Source organism: Nuphar pumila, chromosome 9, assembly GCF_984573655.1.
Source record: "Nuphar pumila chromosome 9, dmNupPumi1.hap1.1, whole genome shotgun sequence".
Lineage (NCBI taxonomy): Eukaryota > Viridiplantae > Streptophyta > Magnoliopsida > Nymphaeales > Nymphaeaceae > Nuphar > Nuphar pumila.
Window position 1 is genome coordinate 90,788,255 of NC_143257.1, and position 14,091 is coordinate 90,802,345.

Here is a 14,091-nt window from a genome sequence, read left to right on the forward strand (position 1 = left end):
GTATTTTAGGTATGATATATTTTATGTAAAATAGTCTATTATCATAATAAATGATTTACAGTACATTGAACGTTGGATTGTAAACCATCATGTAGTTTTGTCTTTATTCAAATTAATGATTTATAGTACTTTAGTATTTTATTTAGAAATTGCCACTTCTTTACTTAAATGGGTGTAAGTACAATAAATGCTTTGAGTTCTTTATTTTGTAAATAGTCATATCTAAAAATTACTTTATGATGTGTTATTTAATGTCTACAGAGAGAATGAAGACTTTAAGCAAGTCGACATTCTTGAGTGGGATTAAGATAGTCATTTCTAAAAAGTTTTTGAGGTGGTATTTAATGTTTTACAAAAAGAATAATGACTTTAAGTAAGTCGACATTCTTGAGTTGTATAAAGTAACTAAAGTCTTTTCTAAACATATTATAATAATATTAGTTTTCTTTGTTTAGTTCAACTAGTCGATTTTTATGTTTGTCTTTTCCTTACATACTTGAAATCATTACTTTTTATTTCTTTTCAAGTTGTCTTATACATGATAGAAGGTACAATTAATGCTTTTGAAATCATGAGCTATTATATCTTGTCAAAATACCTTTTTCATAAAAGTTTGTAAGAAGGTACAATGATTAGATTTCAAAAAAAGTGCTTTTTGAAAATGTCGTATGCTTTTATGAAACATGTCTTTTATGAATGAGTGGCTTGTATGATAAAGCATGTAATATGCAATATGCATGCTTCTGAAGGTTCTGTTACATATGACTCAAAAGAAGAAAAAAATCTTCATCTTGAAGTAGCCGATCTTTTTAGATGATCTTTAAGAATGAATGGCCCATCAAGCTTTTTCTTCAGAGAGTATGATTGCACCAAGGTTGTACTTGAGCAGGAGGTCTCCATCCTTTTTGGGTGAATTAACCTTGCATCAAATACTCGTTAAATACATGACAAATCATATCTAGTCATAATATAACATTATTCATGAAGGCATATTATCATATCATATATGACAGTGTATTATATTGTGTGTCATCAAAATATAGTTTCTCAACATTCTCCCCATTTTTTATGATGACAAAATATGCTCCCCTTGTCAAAAAAGCCATTATGCATAGTAATAACAATATCATAAAAAATGCATAAAAAATATAGAAAATGTCAGAGTATTTTTCTCCAATATTGGAGACAGGTTTTTCTCCCCCTTTGTCATGGACAAAAAGGAGGGGATTAGAGTATATAAAAGTTATTACAGACCAATGAATAAAAAAAAATCATTCTGAGCCGGATGAGGGGTGAAACTTCTGAAGCAATGCATCTTGGCCGATTTTCAGAGATTCGAAGGCTTGATGCAGAGATGCTTGACTCTTCAGAAGGAGATCCTGGGGGTTCTGTACATCGACAATTGCTGATAAGATGTCGAGTTCAGAAGTTGCTACTGGATCTGCTTCTTGAGGGCCTTCGTTGTCAGAGTTGAGTTGAGGGGACTCTTCCTCAGGGAGGGAAAAGTCATCAAAAGTGCGGTTGGAATAGTAGACGACATCAATTTTAAGAGGTATTTGGAAGTATTGAAGAATAAGGGTGATGAGGTACCCAAAAGGAAGAGAGCGAAAAGAGTGAAAGTTAATCATGTTATTAAAGATGACACTGGACCAGTTTATGGGAAAAACACAGAAGATTGCATAGAGAATGAGTGAGATTTCATTTGCAATAAATCCCTTAGAGGGCGACTTAGGGACTACGTTGGAAGAAAGGATTTGTGAAAACAACAGAGCATGAGGCTTCAAGTTGCTTATATGCCACGAAAAATGGGTTGAGCGAGTGGAGAGGAGGATTTTCTTAAACACAGTTTGGTCGATAGGAACTATGTTAGGGAGCTCAATGTCGTAGGAAGAGATATTTAGAATGCAGCCTAACTGAAAAATGTTGAAAGAGATGACTTTTCCATGAACCATGGAAGTGATAGTGGAGTGGTCGTGGTCGACTGAAAGATTTGTGTAGAAAACTTTGATGAGATGTGGATAAATGGTCATTGATTGGGGAGAGGCTAGGACATGAATAAATTCTGAAAGTGAAGTTTGTAGATCGAATGATGGAAAAGCTTCAAGATGTACTAACTTGCTGGTTTGAATGGCCATGGAGTTAATGGAATGATATGTGTGAATAAGATCTGAAAATCTCAAATCTGATGCTTCAATCATGTTGATGTTAGATGATCATGAAGAGGAGGCCATTTACAAAGGGTTTGGGAGAATGAAAGCTTTTGAAAGAAAATAAGGACTTGGAGAGGGTAAAGGCTTGAAGGATGATAGAGATTTTCGAGTAAATTGGTAAGGGATGAATCAATCTATTAAATAGAAAGAAGAAAAAAATTATGATAAGAAGTAAGTGACATTTGAATTTTAGATTTTAGTTGAAAAGAGAATACGTGAGTTGTAACTTAAAGCTCATGTGAATGATAGATCAAATCATTATTTGGAGGATAGTGTTGATAGAATAATTTTAAACATTATTTTTCTACTTAGGGAAATTTTATAGTGTGAGAGTCTGTCGATGTTGTGATGTGAGACAAAACTTGAGTATGGAGTGTTTTATTGGAAGTAGTAAAAAATGTGAATAAGATAGGATGAAATAGTAAGCCTAAAGAGGAGTGTTCTTTGATAGATTTTGAAGATATCCACGGGATGTTGTGATGAGTAAAGGCAATTCGTGAAAAGAAGGTGTAGGAGTATTATAGAGCCATATCATGTGAGATGAATAATGGCCTAATAAAACAAACAACTTTAAATAATCTTTTACTTTATGAGAAAGTATTTTAAATTCGTGAAAGATGAATTTAGAAGAAGACAAAAGAAATACATGAGTGAGGAGTAATGATTTCTTATATAAGAAGTATTTTTATGGATATGTGTGGAAGGAGTGAGAATAGACATAAAGAAAGGGTGATGTTATATACGAATTTAGGGTGAGATAAAAAAGGACAAAAAAAAAATTGATGCTTGATATGAGATGAGTGACATAAAGCAATGTCATGATTGACATGAATTGATGTTTGTAGAGAAACTCGATTGGAGGGAGTCCATAGTTTTTGAAAAAGATTAATTAAAATGTGTAAAGGAGTCAAAGTCAATGATGGAGGCTCAATTCGCATGATAGAGAGAGAAGAAGGATGGTACCAATGGTACAAATGAAAAGAACATATAATAATTAAAGAAATGAAGGACAAGTTGTCGAGAATGAGTCCTTATAATAATTTTTTATAAAGAAATGTGAAAGATGATAGGACAAAAAGTAGATTGTACTTGAGATATAAAAGATGACATAAAGCATTAAATTAAATAGTAAGATTTTATGATGTACGTGAAATATGAAAGACCTTAACTTTGAAAAAGGTGGTGAATGGAATGATGACAAAAAAAATAAAAAATAGTAAGAAAAGCAAACACTCGATTATGACACAAATTTGTAAAACAAGATTTCAAATAAAGTGGTTTTATCGTTCTTACTTGTTATTCTTTGGTTAAGATAAATTTTGTCACGTATAGATTATATTTTAATATTTTGTAAAGGTGAACTCGAGTAGACTAATCTTTCTAAATTTTAATTAGTCATATGAATTGATTTTATAAATCACTTAATTTACATATCCCTAATTCTCTCCTAATTCTTATAAAGTCTTCATTTTTTAAAGGTTTAGTTAAAATGTCTGCTAATTGTTTATTAGTGGGTATAAATTCCAGTTTGATTATATTGTTTAGGACTTGTTCTCTTAGAAAGTGGTGTCTAATTTGAATGTGTTTAGTTCGAGAGTGTAAAATAGGATTTTTTGATAAATTTATAGCACTTGTGTTATCACATAAAATAGTTGTATTTTCGAATTTCAAACCAAAATCTTTCAAAGTTTGTTTCATCCAGATGACCTGTGTACATGCTAGGCTAGCAGTTATGTATTCAACTTCAATTGTTGATAATGATACACAATTTTGTTTTTTACTGAACCATGAAACTAGTGAGTGCCCTAGCATATGACATGTTCCACTTGTGATTTTTCTGTCAGATTTACTTCCAGCAAAGTCAGCATCACTGTATGAGATTAAATCAAATGTAGATGATTTTGAATAAAATAACCCAAAATCAACTGTGTCTTTCAGGTATCTCATTATTCTTTTTACAACTTTAAGATGTGATTCTTTTGGATTTGACTGAAATCTAGCACACAAGCAAACACTGAACATGATATCTGGACGGCTAGCAGTTAAATAAAGTAGTGATCCTATCATACCTCTGTATAACTTTGTATCCACAGCCTTACCATCTTCATCTTTGTCCAATACAGTTGTTGTGCTCATAGGAGTAGTTTTTAAAGCAGTTGAGTTCATGTTGAACCTCTTCAGAAGTTCATGAGCATATTTAGATTGGTTGATGAAGACTCCATCCTTGGTTTGCTTAATATGCAGTCCAAGAAAGTAGGTGAGTTCTCCCATCATACTCATTTTGAATTCTTTCTGCATGGACTTAGAAAAATCTTCACAGAGAGTGTTGTTAATAGATCCAAAGCTAATATCATTCACATAAATTTGAACGATTAGGATATGATTATTCACTATTTTCACAAATAGAGTAGAATCTGCTTTGCCTACAGAAAAACCAGTTTTTAGTAAAAAGGTTTTAAGTCTATCATACCAAGCACGAGGTGCTTGTTTTACTCTATATAAGGCACATTTTAGTTTGAAAACATGATCTGGAAATTGTTTATTTTCAAAGTCTGGAGATTGTTTTACATATACTTCTTCATTTATAAAACCATTTAGAAATGCACTTTTAACATCCATTTGATACAGTTTGAAATTCATATAGCTTGCATATGCTAAAAACATTCTAATAGATTTAAGTCTATCAACAGGAGCAAATGTTTCGTCAAAATCAATACCTTCCTCCTGGTTGTATCCTTGAGCTACTAGTCTTGCCTTGTTTCTTATAACATTACCTGTTTCATCTAGCTTGTTTCTGAAGATCCATCTTGTCCCAATGATCTGATGATCTTTTAGTCTTGGTACAAGATCTCAAACATTGTTTCTTTGGAATTGATTCAGTTCTTCAGTCATGGCTAGCATCCAGAACTCATCGATGATGGCTTCATCAATCTTCTTTGGTTCAAGTTGAGAAATGAATGTTATGTTTGCAATCTGTTCCAGCTAAGCTCTAGTTTGAACCCCCTTGGTCAGGTCTCCCAAAATCTGCTTTTGAGGATGATCTCTGATTTCGGCAAATGTTCTTTGAAGATCATCTTCATTGGGTTTAGCTGTGTTGTCTAAAAATAAATCTGTACTTTCATCATCATCATCGTTAGTCTGCTTATGAACAGATTGATCAATAGATTCACAAAAACTGACATGCATAGATTCTTCAATAGTATTTGAACTCTTATTAAATACTTTGTATGCTTTACTATGACTTGAATATCCTAAGAATATGCCTTCAACAGATTTAGCATCAAATTTATCAAGGCTATCTTTTGTGTTAAGGATAAAGCATTTACACCCAAAGACTTTAAAGAAGTCTATCCTTGGAGTTCTGTCATAGAATAATTCATAAGGAGTTTTATTTAATAAGGGCTTAATAAGAACTCTATTTGATATATAGCATGCAATATTAACAACTTTTGCCCAAAAGTATTTAGCAAGGTTATTATGTTGGAGCATAGTTCTAGCAGATTCCTGAAGGGTTCTATTTTTTCTTTCTACTACACCATTTTGAGGTGCAGCTCTAGGAAAGGCAAAGTTATGAGAAATACCATGCAAGTTACAAAAATTTACAAAAAGATCATTATCAAATTCTCCTCCATGGTCACTACGAATTTTTATAATAGAACATGATTTTTCATTTTGTAACTTTTTACATAAAATTTCAAATTCACTTTTGTTTTTCAAAAATATTACCCAAGTAAATCTTGAGTAATCATCTACAATGACAAAAGCATATTTATTATGATTAAGACTAGCTACTCTAGAAGGACCAAAAAAATCCAGGTGGAGAAGCTCTAAAGATCTTTTACTTGAAACAATATTTTTTTATTTGAAAGATGATTTTGACAATTTTCCTAGTTGACATGCATCACAAAAATAGTCATTTTTAAATGATATTTTAGGTAACCCACGTACTAAATTGTTTTTAACTAATTTAGACATGTATTTTGAGTTGACATGACCCATTCTCATGTGTCATAAATGTTGAGTGTCATTATTAGCCATAAGGCAATGTTCAGTAATGTTTTCTAGGCATAATTCATATATATTATTTTTTCTTATACCTTTTAAAATAATATTTTCGTTGGTGTCTGCTATAAGGCATGCATCATGTTTAAAGCTAACATTATAACTTGTGTCACACATTTGACTTATACTTAAGAGGTTATGTTTTAAGCCTTTAACAAGGAGAACATCTTTGATAAGACGTTTATCAATATTACCAATATTACCAATACCAATTATCAAACCTTTGTTGTTATTTGCAAAGGTGACAGTTCCTCCTTCTTTATGATGAAGAACAACAAAAAGATCTGGATGTCATGTCATATGTTTTGAACATCCACTGTCTAGTATCCATCTGTTCTTCTTCTTTAGAGCCTGCAAAATATTAAGTAAAAATTCTTTGTGGTACCCAATCGGGTCCTTTTTTGTTAGACTTAGAAACCTATATCCATTTTGATTCGGGTTTGTCTATAACTTTAGAGGAGTACAAAGTATCAAAGTTGTAATGCTCTTGCTTAGGTTCAGCAGAACCTTTGATGAAAACAGTCTTTTTATTTATACAAGAAGGTTTATTCATGTGAGAATAATCAATACCATTCTTGTAGAAAGAGAATTTTTGAGAGGATAGGAGTTTATCCAGGTTCTCTTTTCCTTTGGTAAACTTGAAAACCGTTTTTATAAGGTTTTCAATTTTACTTTTTAATTTTGAAATTTTTACTTGAAGATTTTCAATCTTGGAGCTAGTAGAGGAGATTTCAGAAGTAATCATAAAATTTTTCTTTTTCAACTCAGAAATTTCAATATTGAGTTTTTCATTTTCCTGCACAAGCTCTAGATTTTTAGATTTCAAATTTTTATTTTTGAGAATCGTTTTTCTTGATTCTTCAAAAAGTTCTTGAAAAGCATTTTGAAGATCTTCGAAAGAAAAATCGAGAGATTCACTTACAGAGCTTTCTGCCATGAAGCACATGTTGGCGGTTTCAGCTTCATCATCACTTGACTCTTCACTTGTGGATGGTTCTGAATCATCCCATTGAGCATGCAAAGCCTTTTTCTTGAAGAACCTTTTCTTTGGTTCCTCAGTTTTAGATTTTCTTTTTAGAAGAGAACAGTCACATCTCATGTGACCTGGCTTATTACACTGATAGCACATGGACTCTTCCTTAGAGTCTTTTCTTTCCTTGTGCTTATTTGGAAGTCAGTTCTTTCTCATGAAGCTCTAGAATTTTCTGGTGAGTAGCGCAATTTCAGATTCTTTTTCTGAGTCCTCATTCTCAGAAAGAGCTGGGAAGGCCAGAGTTTTCTTTGTAGGTTGTTCATCTTCCCTTCTTTCCTTCATATGGACTTCATAGGCCATAAGATTGCCTATTAAGTCATCCAAGGTAAGCTTGGATAAATCTTGAGCTTCTTCAATTGCTGTAGTCTTTTTCTCTCAATCAGTTGTAAGAGATCTAAAGATTTTCTTCACCTTATCTGTCTGGGAATAGGTTTCTTCCAGAGATTTCAGATCGTTGGTGAATCTTGTAAACATCTCTGTGATGGGTTCATTTTTGTTCATTTTGAACAACTCATATTTTCGAACTAGAGATGAGATTTTGGCTTCTTTCACTTTGTTGGTTCCTTCATGAATTACCTCCAGAGAATGCCAAATATCATAAGCAGATTCACAAATAGATATTCTGTTGAATTCATTTTGATCAATGGCACAATACAAAGCATTCATAGCCTTTGCATTTAGATTGGCCATCTTCTTTTCTTCATCAGACCATAAGCTATAGTCTAAGGATGGAGATGTGTATGGATGTTCAACAATTTTCCATATTGCAAAATCTATGGACTTGAGAAATATAGCCATTATATATTTCCAGTATCCATAGTTGGAGCCGTTGAAGAAAGGAGGACGAGCTGCGTGTTGACCTTCAATATCACGAGCATAAGAGGTTGATGCCATAAGTGCTGGAAGACTTGTTATGTCGAAACCAGCAAACTTGCTCTGATACCAAATGAAATTCCACTAGAGGGGGGGTGAATAGTGAAATATGAAATAGATCGATAATTTAAAGAATTAAATGCAATAAGGCACAACACATAAAACACATGATTTATATTGGTTCGGTCGAGTCACTGACCTACATCCAGTCCCCAAGCAAAACACTTGAGCCTTTCACTATAACATCCGAGTTACCGGATAAATAGTACAACACCCTCTTCCTCAGAGGTCTTCTTCTCTCAACAGAGAAGGAGAACACACCCTCTTTCACAAAGGTCTTCTTCTCTCAACAGAGAATGACAACACCCTCTTTCACAGAGGTCTTCTTCTCTCAACAGAGAAAGGGCACACCCTCTTTCACAGAGGTCTACTTTTTTTAACAAAGAAGGAATACAGTGAATAACAAAAAGTTACAATACTTTCTATAGAACCTTCAGAATGATATGAATGCACGAATGAAGGATTCTCAGAATGTTCTATTATTTTCACTCAGAAGATACTCTTTGTCAAAGAACTATTCTTGACTTTTTCTCTTTCTTTTCTCTTTCTTTTTCTAGGCTCTCTTTCAAATATCGAATAAGAATTTTTCTTGTTGTAAGCTCACATGTCCTTGTTTGAAGAACTATTTTGTTTGCGTTTATATAGCCTTCAAAAAATAGACGTTGCCTTTTTGAAATGCTTGTCTTTTTGGGATGTGAGATGTCAAGTCATTTCAAAAACAACTTTATGTATTTTTCAAAAAAGTCTTCTTTCTATAAGTGTAGTATTTGGGGGTACACTATTCGTTGTAGTATTTTAGGTATGATATATTTTATGTAAAAAAGTCTATTATCATAATAAATGATTTACAGTACATTGAACGTTGGATTGTAAACCATCATGTAGTTTTGTCTTTATTCAAATTAATGATTTGTAGTACTTTAGTATTTTATTTAGAAATCGCCACTTCTTTACTTAAATGGGTGTAAGTACAATAAATGCTTTGAGTTCTTTATTTTGTAAATAGTCATATCTAAAAATTACTTTATGATGTGCTATTTAATGTCTACAGAGAGAATGAAGACTTTAAGCAAGTCAACATTCTTGAGTGGGATTAAGATAGTCATTTCTAAAAAGTTTTTGAGGTGGTATTTAATGTTTTACAAAAAGAATAATGACTTTAAGTAAGTCGACATTCTTGAGTTGTATAAAGTAACTAAAGTCTTTTCTAAACATATTATAATAATATTAGTTTTCTTTGTTTAGTTCAACTAGTCGATTTTTATGTTTGTCTTTTCCTTACATACTTGAAATCATTACTTTTTATTTCTTTTCAAGTTGTCTTATACATGATAGAAGGTACAATTAATGTTTTTGAAATCATGAGCTATTATATCTTGTCAAAATACCTTTTTCATAAAAGTTTGTAAGAAGGTACAATGATTAGATTTCAAAAAAAGGTGCTTTTTGAAAATGTCGTATGCTTTTATGAAACATGTCTTTTGTGAATGAGTGGCTTGTATGATAAAGCATGTAATATGAAATATGCATGTTTCTGAAGGTTCTGTTACATATGACTCAAAAGAAGAAAAAAATCTTCATCTTGAAGTAGCCGATCTCTTTAGATGATCTTTAAGAATGAATGGCCCATCAAGCTTTTTCTTCAGAGAGTATGATTGCACCAAGGTTGTACTTGAGTAGGAGGTCTCCATCCTTTTTGGGTGAATTAACCTTGCATCAAATACTTGTTAAATACTTGACAAATCATATCTAGTCATAATATAACATTATTCATGAAGGCATATTATCATATCATATATGATAGTGTATCATATTGTGTGTCATCAAAATATAGTTTCTCAACAGGTTGAACCTCGTACCGACAGGCGAGTCCCATTCTTCGAAATTATCCCGTATTTTAAAATAGAGGCGAGTTATTTTCAAAATCTTTTTCAAAGGTCAGTTTGACTTGCAAAAGTAAAACTTTGCAATGAAAACAGGTTTGGCGACTGTGATGAGACCTGTCTTTGCCTGATCAATCTTGTGCTTAGCTCTGTTCAATTCTCAAAATTGTGTTCTACAAATGTCAACTTTTATTTTCATGATATCATGTAAACCTAAGAGCCTAGATTCAAACCCAGCTGACATGGATTTCATATAGACTTAGGCATGGTTTGGTAGGAGTGATTGAGGAGGCATTATTCATGCTCCTTTAGACTTAGGTTGAATACAATCCTCCTCTATCCAGGATCTGCTTAAAAATAATGTTTGCTTCTCATAAAATTTTCAAAATTCTACTTCTTTAGGTCATTAGAGCTCTCTGTTTTCTTGCATGTGATCATATTTCTAAAACAACCCCACCTATCTTTACTCGGTCTTCATGTTGCTGGGCTTTCTTCCGGAACCATAGTTCGGGACAAAGCCTCACAACTGGGCCACCTATTTGGGTTTAAACCCCTCTACCACGTACCAAGGGCCATAGTCTAAAGTATATCGGTAGGCGCTCAAGGATGTTGGAAAACACAAGCCTAAAACCAGAGAAATTGATTTATACTACGTACGTCATGCCTCGACTTGAGTATATCGGCATAGCATGATTGGATATAGATGATGTGAGCTTTAAGTTAGGGTTAGGGTCCTACAACCATTTCAAAACTTGTGCATTCAGAGTTAGCTTTTAGGAAATTTTGTATATGCATACTTGTTTGTGTAGGATGTGATTGAATATACTTTGGTCATTTCCTTTTATTCTCTTTATTTTTCCACATTTTCCATAATTTTTAGAAAATACTAGACGATTTTTCAAAATCCCCTATTTTATATTTACTTTCATATATTACCAAACATTTTTCTTTTTATTTTCTCAAACCCTGGACGATTTTCCCAAAACCTCTATTTTTTTCAAAACTCTAGGTGATTTTCATCCTCCCTTTCCTCTGGATCTCAAAGTTTCAACCTTATTTTTATCCTGCCTGCAATTTCTTCAAAAATTGTGTGGTTTTTCTCTCAAGTCTTGTTCCTACTTTTGTATTTTTCAGTCTACCCCGATGGCATCCAGTCAGCTTGATTCAGTCTTTCTTGAGGGCCATATCTCCTATGCGGTGTGGCAAGGTCTCCTCGATTATCAAACTCTAAACACCAGACCTTTTATTCTCTGGTGGTACTATTCTTGGTTCAAGAACTTCTCTCATATGTTCCTAGACCATCTGTGTGACTGCGGATTGGAACTGGCATCAGCAGTAGGGGAACAGATCATCAACGATAGTTTAATTCAAGCATTAGTAGAGCAGTGGAATCCGCGTACTTGTACCTTTTGGTTCCCATGGGGAGAGATGACTCTGCTATTGGACAAGTTCTCAAACATTATGGGTCTACCTGAGCCAACTGGTCAGCCTGATGATCCGATAGAGTAGCAGTTTTTATCAACGTCAAGGGACTTGACCCCCGAGATGCTCTAGCTTGTATGACTGGATGCAGATCTTGACCATTGATAGAGGCATATGAGAGTTAGTATGTCCTTCTATTCGAACTATATCAATAATATGGAGCAAAGAAGTCGACTCCTTGTCTCAAGCAGCGCGAGAAAGAATTCAATACGCGATGGTTTTATGCACCGTAGGGCTAACTTTCTTCAAAGACGGACAGAACTACGTGGATATCAAAATAGTACAACTTTTGCGAAGATGGGGAAGCTGACACACCAACCGTCTCTCTATTTCCATGGCTGCGCTCGCCTTCTTATACCGTGGATTAACCTGCTTCATGCTTAAAGATTCAGTTTTAGTCGAAGGATGCATCTATGCACTACAGTCTTGGTTTCTTTAGAATGTACCAACTCGAGCTAGCTCAGTCAGATATAACAGCAAGAAGCCATTACCCATCGCTCGGTACAGATTTGTGATCGAGAATCTCCATGAAGAAGAAATCGTGTAGGACTACTTTGACCATCAGGAGTTACTCCCTTGGTACACCTATGCATATGCCAAATGATTCAAGTTACTCGAACTGTTCTTCTTAGTTTATTATCAGCCAGAGCGATGTGTCAGACAGTTCTCGTAGAGACAAAAGTGCATTGAATCTCAGTTATTGTCAAGCATCGTGCCAAAATTTGATCTGAAGTCTGCTCAGTGGTCTGGAGCATACCATTCTGTCATGCATAGTTGGAATTCTTTTGTAACTCTCACTGTTTTTCCTGGTCCCCGAGTGTCTTTTGACTACCATGAGTGGTGGCAAATTGTTTGTCCGCCCCCCTCTTTCCCAAGTTTATTATTAATAAAATTATTCTCCTTCATTTTCCTTCAATAAATCTCATTCTATTATGGGTTGACAACCTCGCCTAGGTAACAAGGCATATCTTAGTTGTTTATTTCTTTTTACAAAGAATATCAACGTAATTGTCATGATTTCAGCGATGACCCAATCTTTGGTAATGGGATATCTTTCAAATTGTCAACTTAAATCTCATCAAATGGTTTTTCCCCTTATTTGCTTCATCCCAAAACTGTTCTTCAAAGCTAATTGCTCATTTTATTCTGCAGAGAGCACTTGCAACCTTACATGGTTCAGACAAGGTCCCGCAGGAAAACCACACCCGTCCAACATATTAGCTATTCGTCAGCATCCGAACAAGAAATGGCCTCTCCACGATATGCCAAAAACAGAATCCAACAGGGCAATGATGATATTGACCCTTAGATGTATTCGTTGTTTCAGAGAATGATGAACAAGATGTTGTCTGAACAGACATAGGCCAGCTCAGGAAAAACTCATAATAAGAAAAAGGTCAAGGGCCAAAAAATAAAGAAATTGGTGAAGATCTCCAAAAGGCAGAATCGTCATGAGGACACTTCTGACGAAGCAGAACCAGTAGGAGATACCGATGAGGAATGTGAGATTCAGCAGGAACTTCGAAGGCCGACTCAGGGGCAAGGGTCGGCTTACAAATCCAAGGATCGGTCTGTTGATGACCCTACTCAGCCACAACTCAAAGATGTGGTTAAGATGGTCAAAGACCTACAGGCTCACGATAACGGTAAGAAGGTCTTCACGAGTGAAGACTTTTATGATGGACTAGACGGGGATGACAGTCTCGATAATCTTCCCAGAAAATTTATCAAGTTTGATGGTTTGGGTGATCCAAAAGCACATCTCGCCCTATTCTTCGTAGAATGTTCCAAGTTCAGAAGAAAAATTGAGCCTTATTCCTTTGTTTCCCTCGCAGTCTGGAGGGTATCACAGCAAAATGGTATTCATAGCATATTAATCCTATTGAGCTAAAAGAATTCGACAAAGTGGTTAATTTGTTTATCGAACGCTTCCTATTCAATGCCGAAGCACTGCCAACCCTCAGCCATCTCTGTAGTCTCAAGTAGAAAGAAAATGAGAAAGCCAGAGATTTTATTCATAGATGGAGGTCTGCTTGCAACAAAATGTGGGATCTAATATCGAAAGGACATGCATTGTCCTTAATTCTGAGCAACTTTTCCCAACCCCTAAGGGGATTGATTTCTACCTCTCCGTCAAGGACTTTCATCAAGCTGGCGGAATGAGCCGAATGGCTCGAGTTGAGTATGGAAAACGGATTTTATGAGAGTTTCACCTTTACCAAGAATAACAGTCAACAAGAATCCAAAAAAAAAGGCCCATTTCACTTACTCCACCAACAACAATAAGAACCATCATAAGAGAAATGCGAAGGGCAGGTCGATCCCTCAGCATAATAAACAACCTCAACAAACTTTGAAACAAGGGTCAAGACCTCAAGAAAAACCAAAGCGCGAAGGGTGGAGTTATAATCGCAAGTTTACCCCCTGGATCAATCACTCGAGACAGTGCTAGAATATATGCTTACGAGTGATATGATCAAACTCCCGA